Genomic DNA, 20,732 nt, shown 5'->3' on the forward strand with positions numbered 1-20,732 from the left:
ATCTGTTCATTTATGTGAAGACGGATTTGACACCCTTACATTTTTCCTAATCCGTTGAATAGTTTGGGAAACTTATTGATAATGTCCGGATCATCACTGACCCTGTAAAGAATCTCGACAAGCCGGAGGCGCTCCGCAGTTGGCAAACTGAGGAGGCAGTCTGCTTCCGGACCTTCGATCACGTGTATGAATGCTGGTATGGTTACGGTTTTGTGGCTAAGTGTCGTTGGAAATTTCCCCAGGCAGGGAAGTGGCTCCTTGGCCATCCAGGTGAATACCCGGACGTGTGCAGGAGTCAATGGTGGCTGAGGCTTCATCCTCTCATATTCGGTGACTGGAATGTAATTTAGCGAAGCTCCGCTGTCCAGCACAAATTTGGTCTCGTGGTTCCCCACACTTATGTCTAGACGTGGATATTTCTTGAGCTGGTCAGGATCCGCAATCATGTTCACATATTCCACTGTGTATTCAGAATCTCTGGATGTTGATCTAGAGTCTCGGGATGGTGATCTCCTCTCCCATTGAGACCTTAGTGACTCCCGACTGGAGTGTGACGAGCCTGAGGATAACTTCGGTCTGTCTTGGACTGCTCTTATGTGATGTCTTCTGGCATCAGAGCGAGATGGCCTCGTTGTTCCACTCCGTCTCTCCTTTTGATATTCCCCACACATCGCTTCAAAGTGATTCGTCCGCCCACATCTTCTGCATCGCTGACCCATGGCAGGACATGCATCAACGTGTGGATAATCGTATCCGCATCTATAGCACCTTTTTGTTCTCTCCGGTTTCCTTTCACTTCGACCAGCGTCGCGCCTCTTGTGCTCAGTGCGTCGTTGACGGGATGACGGCCGAGGTCTCCATTGTTTCTCCCTTGAGTTTCGACGGCTGCTGCTGCTGGCCTGTACTCGACACACCTGTTCTCGGCTTACATTCCGTCCAGTTTCAATGCTTCTAGCGTGTTCTTCCGCCTGGTCATAGACACGAGTCATTTCTTCAATGTCATCTAATTCATGATGCTTCCTCAGTAGCCGCCTTCGGAGCGCTTCAGAGTGGCATCCATCGATGATCTGCGACTTGATGGCAGCGTCTGTTGAAAAAGTGTCAAACTCACAGTGTCTCGATAAGCGCCGCAGTCTGGTAATGAATGTGCTCATTGCTTCTTCTTTACCTTGACATGCCTGATGAAATGCATGTCTTTCATAATCAACATTTCTTTTGTGGAGGAATTTCTTGTTCAGGGCTTCACGCACTTTGTCATAGGTTCCTACTTCCGCAGGAGGAAGGTCTTTGATTATTTTACTAATTTCTCGGCCCGCCAAATTGCGGAGGGCAATCAATTTTTCTTCATCTGCTGTCACCTTCGACCCTTTAATGTAATCTTCAAAATCCTCAAACCACTCCTGCCATCTATGGCCCATGCTCCCTCCAGTGGTTAGAGTTAGAGGTTCTGGGGGCCGCAGATGCGACACCCCCGTGATGATTGGTTTGACCTTGTATCGTTGTGGTGAGGTGTTCGGGGTCACCATTGTGGCAGCACGACCTTTACACTCTTTCCTTTAACTTGGGTTAACTTATTATCTCCTCTTATCAGATGCTCGGGGTGATTGGCAGTTTCCTACTTGCTTCGGCTTGTGCTTGTGTATTGTTTCTGTTTTACGGTGACTTGTGCTTGTTTGCAATGCAGCATTTGCTTTTGCCCGTGGTTGTTTATTATTTGCCACTCGCATTAACTTGTGCTTGTTTGTTCTCAGTAGTTCATGTGCGCCAGGGCTTGTTTAGCAATGAAGCGCCTGACTTCAAAATGGCCGCTCTCGAATTGCACAGGGATGTCCTTTCAGGCTGCCTGATTCTAAGATGGCCGCTCCCCTGAAGTCCCATTCACCACGAGGTTTGGGGCTGCATTCACTTTCAGACTCCCGGGGATCACGCGGCACTCACCGGCACCTTTCCTGGCAGGCGGCAGGTCTCCTTCAGTCTCTCTCGTGCCTCTTGTCCTCGTACACCCTCAGGTGTGCTCGGGGTCAGCTCCCGATTACTTGCATGCCGTTCCTCACGCATCGGGGTGAGCTCCGACTTTCGGCAAACACGTTTGGCACTTTTAGACTTCTCCACGGCTCTCCACACCGCTCCAGACGATCTTAGCCACCAGGGCTCTTCAGGAAGTCTGGGGTGGGCTCCCAGCTTCTTCGTCGGCCTCGCACGGCTCACAAGCTCACTCTCACTTTTGGGCGCGAAACGGCGCCGAGTTTAAAATTTCATTTGGCGCTCGACCGCGCTCCTCGTCTATGGCTCCACACGATCACTGAATCGCGGAGCTGGGTCACTGGCTGCTGGCCTCTTTTTGGGCGGCAGTTTCTTTGGGGCGCATACGTCGCAACCGCGACTGTTCCTCGAACTATGCCCCCGGGACAGGATGCTGTTTCCAGGGTTCAGAGGGAGAGCAGGCTGCTCATCCCACCCTCGTCGCCAGTTGTCGTATCCTGACTCAAGAAAGACAGAGTTGTTTCTTTAGGTTTCAAGGAGCTTTATTCTCTGCTTCCTTCTCCGTCCCTGTCCCTACTCTATCTACTCACTTCCCGCCTACACTCCTCCTCTTCCCCTGGTCCCCGGCTAACTCCACCCATCCAGCTACTAGACTGCTGACTACATTACAGAGGGGAGCAACCAAGAGGTGGATAAAGGAAAGGGGGGACAGAAAGGAGGAAGAATCATTTAAACAATATGTAATATACAACACATCTCCTTACCAAAGGAAAAGAAAGATAACTGAGGTAATAGTACATGAGAAATACATAACTATAAAGAGAATAAAAAATTGTTATCTAAAGAAACATTACAATTAGGCTATATACAGTAACTGATAGTTTTGTTAGAAGGAATAAAGTTCACTGTTTAAAAACGTGTATCTGGAGGAATACATTTTACAATGAATAAAAGAAGGAATCATCATAAACTCCTTTTGCCACGTAGGTGCACAATGTACTCTTCGTAACAGACTTTCTTTTCTTATCTTGTCGTCTGTGACTACAGGAACTTGTACAGGGAGCATGGTGTGGTTTCCAGGAGTATACCTAGCAATCTTATCCATTCCCCATGGTTTTGCGTTTTCTAATTTAATTACGATTTTATCTATTCATTCAATTTTCATAGGATTGGAAAACTTACTACCCTCCACATATTTCTGTTATGGCAATTTCACTTTTACCCCTTGTCTTATCTGAAAATTTGGTGTAACGCAATTCTGTTGATTGTACCTTTTTTTTTAAATGTTTGCCCTGCTGGTTACCTCTTCTTTGCATAATGTTCTATCTGTTCACAATGACAAGGTATCTTTTGTAGCCCAAGAGTCCAACATTTTCATCTCTGTCTTCTCTCCTTTCATGAAGTAAAAGGTGATACTCCAGTGATGCTATTAGGAGTTGTTCTATATGCCCAGATAGTTTTGTGCATAGCTTTGGTTATTGAAAAGTGCATGTTCTCCACTCTTAGTAAGCAATATTTTAATAAACGAGTTACACGTTCAACCAAACTATTCGCTCTTGGGTTGTATAAGGCTGTCTTAAAATGTTTTTGGACATTTCATGAAGGAATTTTTACATTTGGTGAGAGGTAAACTGCACACTTGTCTGCAATGAGGACTTCTGATATATCTTCATCGCAAAATGTATTTCTTAAAAACATTAAGGTCTCAGTGGTGATGTTGTGGACACACTTGGGGGCATATTACCAACAACTAGCGATAATTATCGCTAAATAAGCTTAGCGACAATTTTTCTATCGCCAAGCATCACCGGATTTTATCGCTGAGATAACGTGCTATTAGCAACGTTTATCTCAAAGTGATAAAATACCTGGCGATAGCAGCGAAATCCGTGAATATCGCTGAGAATACATCGATATTCACGCATTATCGCTAACAGGGTCTTAGCCATTATATCCACCTCCCATTGGATATAATGGCTAAGAACTGGTCTGAGCAGGCGTTAGTTTTTGTAGATATTCGCGCTTAGCACGAATATTTCCAACGCTACGCCTGTGTTGGTAATAGGCGATAGCGATGTTAGCCACTGCTTTCAGTCGCTAACAGGTTGGGTACGCCCACTTTGGATGTCATTAGAGATAAATATCGCTGACATGCAAAGCGTGCCCCAAACAGCTCAATATCGCCTACAAGCTGTCGCTAACTGCTGTTAGCGACAGCTTGCTAATAGGGTGATAGGCAATTTTCGCTGCTTTATAGCGGCGATAATTTTATCGCCCCCCCTTGATAATATGCCCCTTGGTTACTATCCATTGATAATTAACTAAGACGAATATAAAGCATTCTCAAAGGTATTTGAAGTTTAGTGGCCCAATAATATCTAGTGCTAGTTTTCCCCATGGTTTGCTTGGGACCTCTACGGGTGATAGTGGAGGTATTCTAGTTTTAAGAATGTTGTCATTGTTGACACAGTCTACCCAATTCTTTACCAAAGTCTCAATCATAGTTTCCATGTTTGGCCCCCAGTAGTCGGACTTCTTTGTTAGACTGCACACAAGATGGCCCTCATGAGCGAGATTGATTATTTTTTTGTCTTCTTCGTGACATATAAAGTCTCCAGAATAGTTTAATTCGAGTCTTATTTCCCAATATTTTACTCTAGAATTTGGTCATTCTTTCTTATCAGTAGGCAAACGATTGTGAATGTGCGTGGTAAGCATATTTATTTCATCATCCTCATTCATGTTTTGTTCCCATTCATTGGAATTTATGCTGGTTATTTTAATTTCTAGTACAAACTTCTCAGAAGATTCTTCTAAGTCTTCCTCATCAATATTACATGGGTTGCATGAAAGATAATCTACAACTATATTTAGTGAACCAGGAGCATATTACGTTTTGAAGTTATATCTCTCTAATTCTAGTAACCACTGAGAGATTCTCTGTGTTGTTCTTTCAGATCCTTTAGTGGTGGTTGCAAAAATCAGGAGTTTGTGGTCTGTCCTAATGGTGAACAGGATTCCCCATAAAAACATTTTAAATGCTTGACTGCCCAGTAGCATGTTAGAGCCTTTTTCCCTACTACTGAATATCTGGCTTCTGCTCCCTTCAGGACTCTAGATGCAAAAGTCACAATATGTTCTATTCCATCTATTCTTTGAGTTAGGGTTGCCCCAATTCCTCAGTTACTGGCTTCTGTGGTCAGATGCACGATCTTGTTGGGGTCAGGTTTTCCCTGTGGTGGTGCATTTGCAATGGCACATAAAATATTTTCAAAAGCTTGTTGACAATTTTCTCCCAATATTAATGGAACTTTGACCTTGAGTAGGTTGTGTAAGGACTCAACGCCTGTTGCAAAATTTATGACAAATTTGGAATAGAACTCCAAGTCCTAGAAATTATTTTAATCTTTTATTGGAAGGGGTAGGAGCTTTATTGATTGATTCTACTAAATCACACTTCTGTTTGATTCCTTCTTGGGAAAAGGTGTGCCTGAGGTATTCCACTGCCTTCATCCCAATACAACACTTTTTTTATGGTCAGGCCTGTATCTCTAAGTCTACTCAAAACCTCTCTGAGAGTGACGTTATGTTCTTTGACATCAGTGCCATAAATCAAAATATCATCTTGGAAGCACATGGTGTGCTGAACTTCTTATAGCAGCTGCTGCTTGATTCTTTGAAATGCAGCAGCAGCCGATGCAACACCGAAGGGAATGCGTTTGTGTTGGAATACTCCCAGGGGTGTGCTCAACGATGTAATATGTATCGATGGTGAGCCTACTCTACTTGATGATATGCAGCAGAAAGATCTAGGACACGAAAGAAATAAACATATTTAATCAAGGTGAGTACTTCGTGAATTTGGGGCAGTAGGTGCCTGTCAATAAAAATGTTGGAGTTAAGATCGCTTATATATCAACACAAAGCCTGATTGTCCTTTAGTGGGTTTCTGGGCTATTATTATCGGAGCTAGCCATTCTGAATTCTATATTGGCTCAATTACATCTGAACTCAGTAATTTATCTAATTCTTCTTTGAGGGTTGTATGCAGTAACAAGAGTATGGGTCTTACTTTATGAACCACTGGATTAGCCTTTGGTTTAAGACAAATGTGATGTTGATAATTCTTTAGTCATCCAAGTTATCTTTAAACACATCATAATCCAGTCTTCCAAACATGCATTTGGCTTGGCAGTGCATTTTCCAGGTGCATGGAAGTGGTGTCAGCTTAACTTTGATGTCAGCTGGGGGTGTAGTCAAGGAAGATGGCTGCCAGGATGTCGCTTTTTGAGCTCCTCTCCTGGCCTGTTAAAATCCTACCTTGTTGCCGCCCTGGGAGCCGCTCCATGCATCACTCACGACGCAGGGATCCTGGTATTTGTTTTCCTGGTGGTGACAGATGGCTAGGGGTTCTTTCTGAGCGAACTGGGTAGGGTGCCGGGAGTGGGTATAGTGACAGTCCAGCTCCGGATAAGAGGTCAGTGAGCCCCTAGAGGGGACCCCTTAACCATCTCCCCCACCTGCTGTGGCGGAGAGCCCGCATGGGTTGGGGTGCATGCCGCTGCCATATCTGGCTGGCCGACAGTGCCACGTTGCCTGGAGCCGCGAGGAAAGGGAGACATAAAGGTTTGAAACAGCCCGTCAGCTGACAGTAGGGAGCCTGTGGAGACGGCACTGGGAGCGCTACCACAGTTGACAGGACTTTACCTACAGGGCCAATGAGCCTATAACTATCCAGCGGTCAGCTCTGGGATGCCGCATAATGGGGTGGCCGCTCGGTCTCTAAAACAGGGGCACAACGGATCTGTGTGGCTGGTCGGACTGCGCTAAATCAGGCGGGGTAGCCGGCAGGTTACTGCTGTGGGGCCAGGGAGCCTGGCCCCTGCTCCCAACGTGGACCTTGGGAGATTGGGGGGAGGGTGCAGGCGATCTCCAGTTAGGGAAACACGGTGACCCGGCCCCCTTCAATCGCAACAAAATTGAGGAGCGGGAGGTACTTTGATTCCCTGCCTCAGTTGTTTGGGCATTACCTCTTGGGGGCCAATTGCATCAGAGTGCCAGGTGCGCTGTCCTGCTGTGACGGTGGGGGCCATGGGCCAGAGACTGTTGCATAATTAATCCGCCTACGAGTCTGGATCCAGCCGTGTGGGCCCCTGCGGACATTACTGCTTGCATGGACAACGCGGGCTCCGTGTCTGGAGAAGCTGTGAATTGGGCAGACAGGATCTTCAGTGCAGTTAGTAGACCCTTTGTGCTATTTGTTGATGTACATACCTTAAATACCCCCGGAGACACTGAGTTCAACAGAGGCTGACCCAAGGGGAGGTTTGCGGCTGGGCACTATCGCTGTGTGGACTAGATATTCGGAGCCTGAGACTTGCCAAAGGGCCCCCCTCCGCTAAGAGATTCTTCCCCTTTGAGAGACTAATAAGCCCCGGGTGCATAGAGGTGCAGCACACTGGCAACTGTGGGATCTGGCCCTGGTGCAGTGATGTCGACACCTGGACCCACTACGGGCCTGGAACTGTACCCCCACAAGGGACAAACCTAATCCTGCTACATTGTAAGGAGTTGGGTGGATTGCGCCTTGGCCTGCCCTCAGAGAGCTGGCCCCCTGAGGCTGGAGCATTCGAAATACTCCACCGTGCTACTTAGTAAATTGTGCTCCGACCTTCTGAAATGGTGATCAGACATTAAGTGCTGCAGACAAGTGCACGAGAAACAGCGGACGTTGGACGGAGGTCCAGCCAGCTCACTTGGCTAGATGGAAATCATCATGGGGTAAGACAGGCCATGGGGGTGGGGGGGATCAACAAACCAAAATGGATCGTTTCACGGCGCTGGGGGCAAGCGCGTTGATGAATCCTCTGCCCCTGGAACATGAGGAGCACATGGCAGAACCACAGGGCCCAACAAGTGCCCAGATACTAGCCACAGTTGAGGCCTTGAGTGTGACAGTCCAGGCAAAATTTGAGGCACAGGATGTCTGACTGCTGAGGGTAGACCTCTGTAAGTTGGCAGAACGTTCCCTGGCCAGAAGGAGGTCACTTTTCTGTGGCTGAACTGGGAGCTCTATCTAACCCCGGGTGGAGACCTCCGCTCTGCCTGTGGAGTGTGCGGAGATTTTCCTTCTCCGCATTCTGAGTTGGCCAGCCCCCACCTCCACCCCCCCATTATAACAAGTAATTAAACATTCATAGAAAATTAATTGAAAACCACCTACCTGTACTGCAGCGTCCCCGGGCTGCCCTCTTCCTCTTCGCTGTCTCGCTAATCCTTGTGACAACTTCGCATGCGCGCGCACCCGTGCATTTCTTGCGAGAAATGCACGAGCACGAGCATTACTTGTTATAATAGGGGGGTGGAGGTTGGTGGCACAGCAAAGCGGAGTTCCACAGAGTTTGTTTGCAACTCAGTGGACCTACACGTAGCCCCGCTATGCACACTTTGCCCGGGGCTAGCTCTATCGACCCGTAAGGCCACGTAGGAAGCTAGAGCCGACGATGCAGAGGGATGCTCCTGCCCCGTAAATCTGCACTTCCTCAGCTTTCCAGAAGGCAGCAGAAGCTTAACATGTTTCTTGTACGATGGATAGCGAACATGATGCCGTCGGCTCAGCTATCCCCGTTTTCTGTGGTAGAGAGGGCTCACTGTGCTCTGACGCCAAGGCCCTCAGCTGGAGCACTCCGCGTACTGTTTTAGCAAAAGTGCTCAACTACAGAGACAGGGACACCATTCTGCAGGCGGTTCAGCAGACTGGGGACCCCCAGGTTTGAAAGCCATCCTCGTCTTCCCAGATTACACAAGGCAGCTACACCTCACATTTGGGAGAGTCAAGCAGAAGCTGAAGGCCATGGGACTGCGCTATATGCTCCTCTACCCGGCAAAGCTGAAGGTGATCAACAACGGCCGATCACACTTCTTTACTAACCTTGAGGCTGTGTGAAACTGGCTGGAGATCCGTGGTGAGGGCCCGATCCCAGCACGACCCCTGGACAGTAGAAACTGGATGGGAAGCTTGCACCGCTCTCTGCAGGTATGGAGGCGATAAAGAAATGGGAGGGCCTCCAGATCCTCCCTGTGAGTGGTGGTCAGGGAAGACGTCATATTTGACCTAGAGAAACAGAGATCAGTGTCACAGGTGGCTTAGGCGCTAGTGGAGATGGTGGCTGCCTCCAATTCCTGCGAAAGAGCTGAGGTTAGCTGAGGAAAATCGAAGTCTATGCCAGGAGACGTCAGAATAAACCATCTAATACCAATACTGAAACAGAAACGTCATCATCTGAAGGAGACAATAGACCACCGCAGAAACGCTCTACACAACAACCATCAACCTCCTTTGAGACAACTACTACCACAATGGTTCCTTTTTTAGAATCAGGCCCACCTGCAAACGAATATATTCTTAACCAAGAATCTTGGAAGAAAAATGCATTGGTTTTCCTCAGATATATAGATGGAGAAGTGTGGCTCACTGGTTAGAGGAGGCAGACCTGGAAGCAGAGGTCATCCCGGGACCAGGGTTCAATTCCCAGCTCGGCGGGGTCTTGAGTCCTAAAATGTCCATGGACTCGACAATTCTCGCTCCGGTGCCTACTCGATTCACGGGCTCACACTCTGCGACTCTGGGCAATAGCTTGCTTAATCTCCACAACGGCCCCTCGCGGCGGGGTGCCTGGCTTTCACCTTGCGGATACCCTGCTGGGGTTATTTCACAGGGGAATACCAGGACGGGTTCCCTAAGCAAGCGCTTAGAAACCGCTTGGTGATTTGCGCTATATAAATTCCTGTACATTTACATCTTTGTACTGTGGCAGGGTACACAGCAAGAACTTCAATTAGCCCTCACGAATCTCAATACTATCAATGAACGAATTCAATTCACACATCAGATTGACAACTCAACAATTGCATACTTGGATGTTCTGTTAACACGCAAAACCACCAAAATTGAAACAACTCTATATAAGAAAACAACTTACCGCAATAACCTACTCCATTACAAAAGTTTCCACCAACTTCCACTAAAAAACAATCTACCGGTATCCCAATTGTACAGAGTTAAACGCATTGTATCAGAACCAAGTGAGTTACAAACTCAAACTACTAACATGATTTCCAGATTTGAGGAACGAGGATATCCCAAACGCATTCTAGAACAAGCTGAACAAAGATGTGCTTCTAAAACGAGGAAAGAATTATTACAACAGACACATAAAATTGGAGATTTGAAAACTGTTATTGTGTCTAAATATTCGACCTACAGCCAACAATACAAACGGATTATAAAAGCACACTGGCCGCTACTTACAAATGAACCGGATTTTGCTAAGATAATTGCAAAAGAACCCACATTTGGATATACCAGGAGTAAGAATATTCAAGACATGCTAAAAGCATCTCAAAATAGTGTGAAGAGAGACTTGCCATAATTGTAGCAACTGTCACAATGTCATCAAAGGGAACACCATCACCCATCCCATGAAAGGAACACCGATAAAATTGAAAATATCAGCTACCTGTGACACAGCTAATGTGATCTACTTACTCAAATGTCCTTGTGGACTAGTATATGTTGGCAAGACATCTAGGAAAGTTAAAACGAGAATGTCAGAACATGAAAGCAATATCAGGACACACAAAACAAGTTCAACAATCGCTGCACATTTTAACGAAAGACACCACAACATATCTCAAATTAAATTCACCGTACTGGAAGTGATAGAGAAAATACCCGGAAGGGATATGAACAGAACCTTGTTACAAAGGGAAAACCACTGGATTTATTTTTTAGAATCGATAAAACCTAAAGGGCTCAATGACCGACTAGAATTCGCCTGTTATCTTTAATCACCAAGGATCTATACAGATGATCTGCTGTATATCTTTATTTTTATCTCTTTGATTTTATACATTTCAGTTCTGAATTTCAAATGTTTATTATTATTTATCATTATTTTTCGATTTATCAAGATATACATATTGACTTGCACTTTAGGACTATGCTTTATTGATTTATACTGATTTAAAATGAAAGTTATGAAAGTGTATTGGATTGATTTTGCAAATAATACTCTTCCAAGATGGCACTCACACCTAGCTTCCTATGAGCATTCCCATCTTACTATTTCACCTATTCTACACTTTCGTTTTTTTATCCTTGCGAATGCTCAACTAATAACTCATCTACTAACTATACGATATCTATGCTGGAAATTAACTTACCACACTAATCAGTAGTTATTAACCAGGAACTCGCCGTGTACACTACTTTAAGATGACGACTATACACAACGCTATGAGATAAGTCCCCTCTCTATAAACAAACTTCCCATTAACTTGCGAGTCATACACGCTAACAACTAACTACACGCACGAAGGATGAATATGCACGCGACAAACTGATCGTCAGGTAAGATACGGGGAGAATCCTCTTCTCGTTTTCTTCGCACCGATAACAAACTAATTTCCACAGAGAGCACATATCTCAACGCATTATGAGAAACCCGGTCTTTACTTAACTTTCATTATATATCTGACGAAAACACTTATTACTATTATTTTTTTAACCACTGTTTTGGACACACTTGCGCGTTTTTTTACTTCTACACTTGACCTATAAACTTCCACGATCACCAGAGCACTAACTGCCCGATTAGGATTGAGACATACACCAGCATGAAAGATGCACCCACTAACATAATTATTTAATTAGATTATGTATCCTCATGAGAGCCATTATATTGTTTCTATCTAGATATTCCCCTGAAGAAGTGCACATCTGTGCACGAAATACATTGGGAACGCCGTTTTTGAACTGCATCTAACCTTTGATGAGAATTTAAATGCATCATAAAGAATAAGCAATTTATGATTGACTGCGAAATTAAAAACGTATATTTTGAAACTTACAAAGTATGGAGAAACTTTATTGAATACAAGATTACTATTCAATCGCCGAGCAGCGACTACAGTTGTGCCCAGAGGGTCATCCCCTACATATAGAGGATGCTTGCTTAGTAAAGTGCCATGGCCACCAAAACGAATTTCAGCAAAAATGGGAGATAAGTAGGCACACATGTTTGGGGGAAGACCACCTTAGGGCTGGCAGGTCTAACAGGCACTTTGAAAGTGAAGGATGGCAGTTGTTGGAATGAAAGAAGAGTTGTCAAACCAAGTACAAAAGTGCTTATGAAAGAGCTTTTGATAGTCTGTTTCACATGCAAAGTACTGTTGACAGTGTTTAGCAAGGCGTATCTTTGGCAGAATCCTCAGTTTACCTCTACTGTGGCTCCTGCATGTGCAAATAATTTTGTGTTGACTGGAAGGCGTACTGGAAGTACTAATGTTCATGACAGTAGTGATGTAATCATATCTTTCCTAAGGGAGGTGCTGCTAAGAAATGATGTGTTATGAAGTGAAAGAGCAGGGTGCCACGATATCTGAAGGATTACACCTCATTCTAGTCAACCCTTGCTAAACACACTGGTCATATGCTATGTCTCTATTACAGCATTAGGCTCAGTGTTGCAACCCAACAGGTTTTGAAACGAGGCTCATTCCTCATTAACTCTAGTGGATTGATATTCCTAACTCTTAAAAACATACACCACACAAAACTCTCTAATCACGAGGCGTTCAGGATGTGGAGAACCACAGCAGGGCACTGCACATGAGGATCACAGTAACTTTGGCATGATACAGCTTCGCCTAGATGCATACTGAAAAGCACCTTTAGCAATATTTAATTACTTACATTGTGTTACATGTAGTTAATGCAGATCTAATTGTGACAATCATATGCAGAGTCCAAGACAGCTTGTTTTTAACAATACTAGAATATTAGCACTCCTAACGTTGTCCTACAAAATGTTGCCAAGGTACCAAATGACTGTAGACTGCTCTGACCAAAAGGCTTGTCCTTTGTTTTATTAAATTTGATACTGAGCAAGTTCTTAGATTCTGTGGCACATCTAGAAGCCTTTGCAGTACAAAGGGAGCAGCTAGATCACAAATTTGCAGAAATCCAGAGGAGGTAGAAGGCTCCACAGATTTGAGTAGTGTTATTATATGTTATTTACACTTGTAGAGCGCGCAATTACCCTTGGGTATCCTGGCACTAAGTACTGGTTACCTGAGGAAGTAGTGGATGGAGGTTGCTTAAATAGATGTTGAAAAGAGGCGGGCCAACATGCAGACTTTCCGTCAAACGCTTTAGAGAAGTCCATCAACCTCAATGAAGTGGCATTACAACTACACTAAATGCTTTGCTAACTCTAGGACAGCATGTGCCACTGTATGTCCCATTTCCAAATTGCATACAGGCAAGATGTTTTTTTCACTACATCAATCAATTAAATAGGTCCAATCTAGCTAATGTACAGAACATCCAAAAGATTCTGTCATTGATGATCAACACTTTTCTTCTAAAAAGAAAGGGTCCATACATTTTGAATCCAGTAGAATCCATGTATGATCTGTCAACTTAAATTCCCACCAAAATACTTACTCTGATCTGAGTTTCTTTTAGAAATCCGTATAGTTTCCAGATTTCTTTGTGGACCAATAGTGTGTCTATGGCTAAGTCCAACCATAGCTTACATACAAATATGAACAAGACAAGCAGCCAAGTGCAAGAAAATTACCTGGACCCTAGTGGGAGAATTCTAATTGGAGGACAGGAAAGGTGCAAGAACACATTTCTGCCCACCAAGTACAATGGCTGCTTCAGTTGATTGTCTGTTCAATCTACTTCCCTTCAACCTCCTGGCAGTTTTTACGTTTCACCTGCACAGCTTTTATGAAATCTCTTTTAACAAAAAAAATACAAAATATATTACAATTGGTTTACAACTCATCTACTGTTTACCATTTGTGGGCTTGATAGTCACTGGTTTCCTTGCTTCTTATTGGCGATTGTGTGTCATTTCCTGTAGGTTTCTGGTTTCTGCTAGTCTGCCCTCGTGTCTGACTTTTCTGTAAAGCTTGGACCAAGTACTCCTTCCTGTTGAAGTCTTCATCCACTTTCCCCCACACCCAAAGTTGGCAGTTCTGGCCGTAACACCACAGCCTGGTGCGCCGTCAAGCTCTTTTCTACCCCCTTATTTCTTTTCAACATTATTTTAGTTCATGCAGATGCTGCTCAATAATTATTTTTTTCTATCTGGTTATTCTCTTCCTATCACTTTGCCTTTCCTTTCTCCCCACCTCCGCCCTCTCTTCGCTTCACATGCGTGTTGGCCCCTCCTGACTTCTCTCCCCATCCCTGCCCTGGCACCCTGCAGCCACATAGCTGGATGCTTCACTCACCATGCGTGCCCTCTTCCCCAGGCACGGCCCGTGCAGGGTTATACCGGGGCGGTGACGTCAGGCGGGGCAGGGTCAGGGTGGGGGGTTGTAAAATGCGGGATATGGACCATTACAGGTAAGTACCGAAAAAAAAAAACCACAAATTTTGTTGCCCGCGCTGCATCACATTTGGCGATGCAGCGCAGGTAACGAAATTCTTTTTTTTTTCGGTACTTACCTGTAATGGTCCATATCCCGCATTTTACAACCCCCCACCCTGACCCTCCCCCGCCTGAAGTCACCGCTCCGGTATAACGCCCTGCACGGGCCATGCCTGCTCTTCCCCTCCCCTCCCCTCCAGGGCACAGCTTGGTGCCCTGCATTGGTATGCATGCCAGCATGTGCCTCCCTGGATGATTTCTTTAGAAGTGAACTGCATTAAGCCTCCAGGCTGCTCTCTCTAAGCTGTCACCATCATGACTGAGCAAACATTAATTTTAGCCGTATCAATACTTCCTGGCCGCCGTCGAGTGGATGCCCCCTGTTTTAATCTCTACAGCAACCTGCTCCATTTGGTGGTCAGCCCGGTCCCAGCTCCATGTCTCTTCTAGAGGCTAGAGGGGGGCAAGCCACTGAAAGCTTGAGCCTGAAGCCTGGCTCAGCTTGACGTCCTGATGGAACCCAGCGGTGGCTCCTCCACTAAGGCGGAGGAGCGTCGTCCCAACTGCTCTCTGAGCAGTGTAAAAGGAAAAATAAAATGATAATAACACAACCTAAATAACATTGTATTATTGAGCCTAGTTATTGCCGGGTTGGGCTATGTGATGTCGGAGCAGAGGTAGTGCTGGGCACCGTACGTGCACTTGACGGTTTGGCCCGCTGTCTTGAGCCTGCCAGACCGTCATGCACACTTAGCCTTTCTCCACCTGGCTATGTTGTACAGCTGGGTGGAGAACTGACACAGGCTCCCAGTCCCTGTCTGAGCGTCAAACCAGGGTGCTCCGACCAATTCCTGCGCGACTGTCATGCTAGGAATAGTATTCCCATCAAGAGAGAAGGGCTGGGATTGGCATCTGGAAGCCTGCACAGTGTGCACCAGCTGCCAGAGTTGAGGTTTTACATGATGTTTGTTGTATGCTTTTCACTAAGTATTTTCAAGGCATCGCTCACGCACGGGTTTGAAGATTCCAGCCAGACTCCTGGTTCGCGCTCTGGCTTGGCTCTCCCTGTTCATTTGTTGGCTTTCCCACCCCTACTAGAGGCTGATTTATTTCCATTAATCATTTCTAAGTCTCCAAAAGGCGATGCCTATGTGAGAAAGGTAGGCCTTGACTGGAGCCAGGCATGTCATGCCCCGGGTTGTGGCACAGTCAAAGGTCGTCCATCTGCACTGCTGTCTTACAGAGGTTTAGACCTGTTTGCAAATAGAGAGCTGGCCAACAGACTAAAAACCCAACACCCTACTAGGCTTAGAAAGGCACTAACTCCTGGTTGGAGAATGACTGATATTGTGTATAGTTCTTAAGTGTAACCGATCCGGCTGTCCATTATTCCCCCCCCCCCCAACCCCGCTGCACTCCTCTCGTTGTCCCACCCTCCTCCCTTGTGTTGCTTCAGCTCCCTCCAAACAATCCTGCTCTTGTTTTTTTATGTTGCAAAAGATGCTTTGCAACATGGCTTAAAGTAAAATACAAAACGCTATGATGCTGTGAACGCTAACCGCATTGTGGCTTTTTAAAAAACATTTTTTTATTTTATGCCATGTTGCACAACATGTAAAAAAAAAAAACACTGACAAAGCAAATAGATCTTACATAGGTGAAACCTATTGGCTTTGCCAATGCTTGTTTGTCCTGCAGCACGCTGGCTGAGGGTGAGAGTCCTTATCTAATCAGAAACTCCGGATCCCAAGTTTGAACTCATGAACTTCGGAGAGAAAGGTAGAACCAGAGACTGAAATATGAGATATGAAGAGCTATCCTTGGCTAAGGGTAACTTCTCTGCCAGGAGTCAATATCCCAAGGATGGAAAACAATAAAGACAAACATTGTAAACTAGTGGGAATACACCATTTACACCAGGGACACATCATTTAATTACTTTTATTCAAGACCAAAACTGAACAAGACACAAACCAAATGAAAAGACGCAAATAATGTAACCTTAATCTATCGCCAGTCACACGTATAATCAGACACTTCTGCTTCAGAGTGCAAAATAAGTGTATACTGAGAAAAAAGAAGATGCTGTCTAATGCACGTTAAAACAATACTTTGACACAGTCAAATGCGGTTTCAGACATTGTCTAATGTCCCTTTGTCTACATGATATGTAAAAAGCGCTCGGTGATTACAGCAGCTCCTGGGCCTGAAACTGTTGAAAATATGGCTTACAGTAAATCGGTAGCTGGTCCTGAGCTCTGTTGGTCCTCAGAGAGACCCAGGGGCATATTATCAAGCAGGGCGATAGGCAAATATCGCCGTTTTAGCGGCCGTTTTCGGCCGCTAAGCGGCTATATTCTATCGCCCTATTAACAAGCTGTCGCTAACTGATGTTAGCGACAGCTTTTAGGCGATAGCGAGCGGTTTGGGGCCCGCTTTGCATGTCAGCGATGTTTATCGCTAATGACATGCAAAGTGGGCGTACCCAACCAGTTACCGACTGAAAGCAGTCGCTAACGTCGCTAGCGCCTATTAGCAAGGCAGGCGTAGCGATGGAAATATTTGCGCTAAGCGCGAATATCTCCAAATAGTAACACCTGCCCAGAGCAGTTCTTAGCCATGTTATCCATTGGGAGGTGGATAACATGGCTAAGAGCATTTCGTCGCTAATGCATGAATATCGCTGTATTCTCAGCGATATTCACACATTTCGCCGCAATCGCTGGATATTTTAGCACAATGGAGAAAAACTTTGCTAAAAGCATGTTTTCTCCGCTAACATATCCAGCGATGGGCAGCGATAAAAAAAATGCGCTAAGCGCATTTTGCGATAAATATCGCTATTCCTGTGTGGTTCAGGCTAGACGAGATGAGTGAACAGCACAGTTTATTCATAAAGGCATACATGCCTGGTGCTTGCTAGCACCAGACTACCTGCCTGTGCCTGGGCCCTCGTGTCAGCCTGCATCTGTATGTGATCTATATCCATCCCCCAACAGGGTCAAAGCAAACAACAGCAAATGGGGTAAAAAAAAGATGGGGGTTTCATAATATCTCAGAACGCACTGGGATTCAGATGAAGGAAAGTGGAGAATGCGGTTCACGGAAGCCGTAACGGACAGGAAATCGTCCACTGCCGTAAGGAGAATTTTTATCATGTCATATCCTGCATAATCAAGCAGGAGGTTGGTCTGTTTTGTCATCACCAACAGGATGACCTGTTGCAAAACCATTATTTCCAGTAGTTTTTTTTTTTTTTTTGAAGGAATAGCAGCAGTGATGATGGGTTTAAACCATGGCCTGATGACCCCACCTTTAACCTGTGTCATGGCTCCAGCCTCACTTCAACTGTTGAAGTGGTTCCCTGAGTTTCTTCTTCATGAACTTAGCCCTATCATGACACGACATCCTTGTCGCCGGCTGCTGGATCTTGGGAAGGCCCGAGGAGATTGCGTTATGGTAGTTGAGGCGCGCACAGTGCAGTAGTAAAGATGCTCATATGCACACTGCGTCACACTTTGAACTTCTTGCCAATGGTTTGAAAACTCCAGTTAATTGGTATTAGGGATAACACTTGGCTTGTCGAGTGTCACTGTGTGTGCATGAGTGTGAGACGGTGCAAGACAAATTTACTGCAGGGCCCGCCACCAGCAACATAACAAGCGCCACCATTTTGTGAAAAAGGGAATTCCTCCTTGATCTCACTGCCTCTCTCAAGGCAGCTGGGCTTCAGTGATATACTAATATCTACCAAGACTTACATGAGACCACCTTTGAACTCACAAGTCTCATTACAGTCAATCTGTAAGAAACATCCAAATGGACGCCCTGATTCACAATATGGAGCTGCCAGGAACCCGCTATTGAGTTTTTAATTGAGATCTCAGGCCTCAAAAAGGGGTCCACAGGTGTTTACGTTATAAGGATCTTTAGTTATGAAATAATTGGAGAACATGCTCGAGTTCCCCTCGGTGGAATTGCAGCAGAACTTTCCCGGACATTTGACAGAATATTCAGAAAGCTATTAACAAAGCCCAGGTTTTCCCAGGTATGTTATGGGCTACACACGGATTCCAGAAGTGGTGCTATTCTAATTACAGTGCAAATCTAACATTTATGAACAATCTGAGTCCACCAAAAATGAGCTACAAAACACAGAGGTGTGAGCTGGACTGATGTGATAATATTGGCCTGCACCACTATTTTAATCGTTCTAGTAGAGACTGTTTCGATTGGCCGTCAGCAAGCAATCATGATGGTCCTAACATACAACCCTATTTTTATTGGTTGAAAGGCTTCCTGTGTTTGGACTACTTTAATTGGCAGGTGGCAGCCATTCTGAATGTCCCTGGGCAGACCACACTTCCTGGGACACAGTAGGTTTGTTGTACAGGAATGGATGGTCAGCTTAAACACAGGCCTTTTCTGACTTCAGGAAAGAACTCCACCTCTTTTTTTAGGTCGAGCCTTCTTGTAGGCACTCCAAACTTCCCCGAGACTTCTCCATGAGGGTCTGGCAACTCCCACACTTTCCATTGTCCTTTGTCTGAGGCTTTCAATAATGAAAGCACGCAGTTGGCCAAAGAGGGGTGCATGTCCCGCCTTTTCTCTATACGTTCACTCCCATGGCCTTCGGGTCTCGGAAGCCAGCTCGGCGAGCAGGCTGACAGCTGCATTCCTCCCTTGTTGTGGATCGCATTCCTGGTGGGTCAGGTTACAACGCACCGTGCTTTCGCTTTTGTTAGTTATTTATTAACAATAATCACTCAAGCGCCTCCGTGCTCGACGGGTGAAGCCTCAGCCCACGGGAGGGCTGTCTGTTCGAACATTTCTTTAATGCCCACGTTCTTTAATCATTAAAGAAGATTACATTTTTATGTTGTTGTGAACAACAAATGCTCCTTGCGCCGCCTTGGCCCCTCATGAGCCAGTACTAGGGGTCTCTGCCTGCTGTGTGATGTTTGTTCTGGCTTAGGGCGTTTAATGGAGTCTTGATCCCCGCTTTGTCTGAGGGGTTGTGATGTGTCATCTGAGCTCTGCTCACTGAGTTTTTACTATCTCCTGACTGCGGCGGGGTCTCCCCTTTCCTGAAGGAACCTGTCACTTTTCTATGCTGCTCCACTGAATTCTGACGTGCTGCGGACAATCACGAGGTGTATGCCCTCAAGCCCTTGAACTGAGGCACCTCACCGGGACTGTCTGAGACTGAGTGGAGAAGCAGAGTTAGAGACTGCAGATTTCAGTCTTTTGTGAGTAGACAAAGATGTGCTTTGTAGCCACCCCGGGTAGTACCAGCGCTTTGTACAAAGAATATACCCAATTTAAGGGCTACACGCATCATGTACTGCATTTTACCCTAAGTCATTCTGACAACTGTATACTTCTTTCCCTGACTGTCAACATATTTTTTCTAGCGCTCTGACTTACTATTTTAATGGGGTTTCTTTACTGTAATCCTGTTTTTTCAGAAGATATGGATGGAGAGCTTTCCAGAGGGCACCAGTTCAAGCAGTCATCCTCCTCCCTTTATTTGAGTTTAATTTGTTTTATGCAGGATTGTTGTAAAGCACAACTAACCACTCCACAGGGCACATTTGTCTCTTAGTTTCATCTCTCTCTTCATTTCTCTCCTTTTTGGCTCCTGCCTCGGAGATCTCATAACCGTCCACTTTACATCCTTCCCCTTCATTATTTTCGTGAGCCCACTTACAATACTTTTACCCATTTTATCTGTCTGTTACATCCTTTAATTTACTACGCTATTTATGTATGTATGGTTTTGTATAACACCTACTTGGATTTTATACTTATCAGAGCACTTAACAAAAATTAGCTGATTTGTTGACGTTTTTGAGTAGAGCGTAGACAGTTAAACATACAGTTACAAGTAATCCTTGTGAGAAGTTGGCCTGATATATAGTGCTCACTATTCTAGTGATCACTGTGTATCATACCAAACAACCCTTATTGATGATTGGTTGTAAGTCAACCTTTCAGACCAGCTATCCTAGTAGCATGGACACGAGTAGTCTTCAGGCTAAACTCTAGAGGGCGTGTTAAGCCAGCTGTTTTACCATCACATATACCCCTTGAACACCAAGTGAAAGGACACCACACAAGTTGTTATGAAAATAAAGGATATTTATTTATAACAAGTCTACCGTGAACTCTTTATGAGTCAGGGAGCTAAGCACAATATAAAACTCTTACGAAAATACTTTAAGTTGCACAATTTACACAAATGCCCGAGGGGCACGAAAAACCATATACACAAAAAGTGGAATCCGAAATACTAGCAGG

General features: G+C 45.2%; 1 protein-coding gene across 1 annotated transcript in view; it reads right to left on the reverse strand.

Annotated features, from left to right (window-relative positions):
• Window positions 1–16,357: 16,357 nt before the first annotated feature.
• The window catches only part of LOC144817899 (tetraspanin-36-like), a 90,128-nt gene continuing 85,753 nt past the window's right edge, over window positions 16,358–20,732 (reverse strand). Inside the window, exon 8 of the mRNA XM_078674797.1 lies at window positions 16,358–20,325. The gene's annotated coding sequence lies outside the window, so the exon portion shown is untranslated. The remainder of the gene's footprint in view (window positions 20,326–20,732) is intronic.

Source organism: Lissotriton helveticus, chromosome 2_1 (assembly GCF_964261635.1).
Source record: "Lissotriton helveticus chromosome 2_1, aLisHel1.1, whole genome shotgun sequence".
Classification (NCBI taxonomy): Eukaryota; Metazoa; Chordata; class Amphibia; order Caudata; family Salamandridae; genus Lissotriton; species Lissotriton helveticus.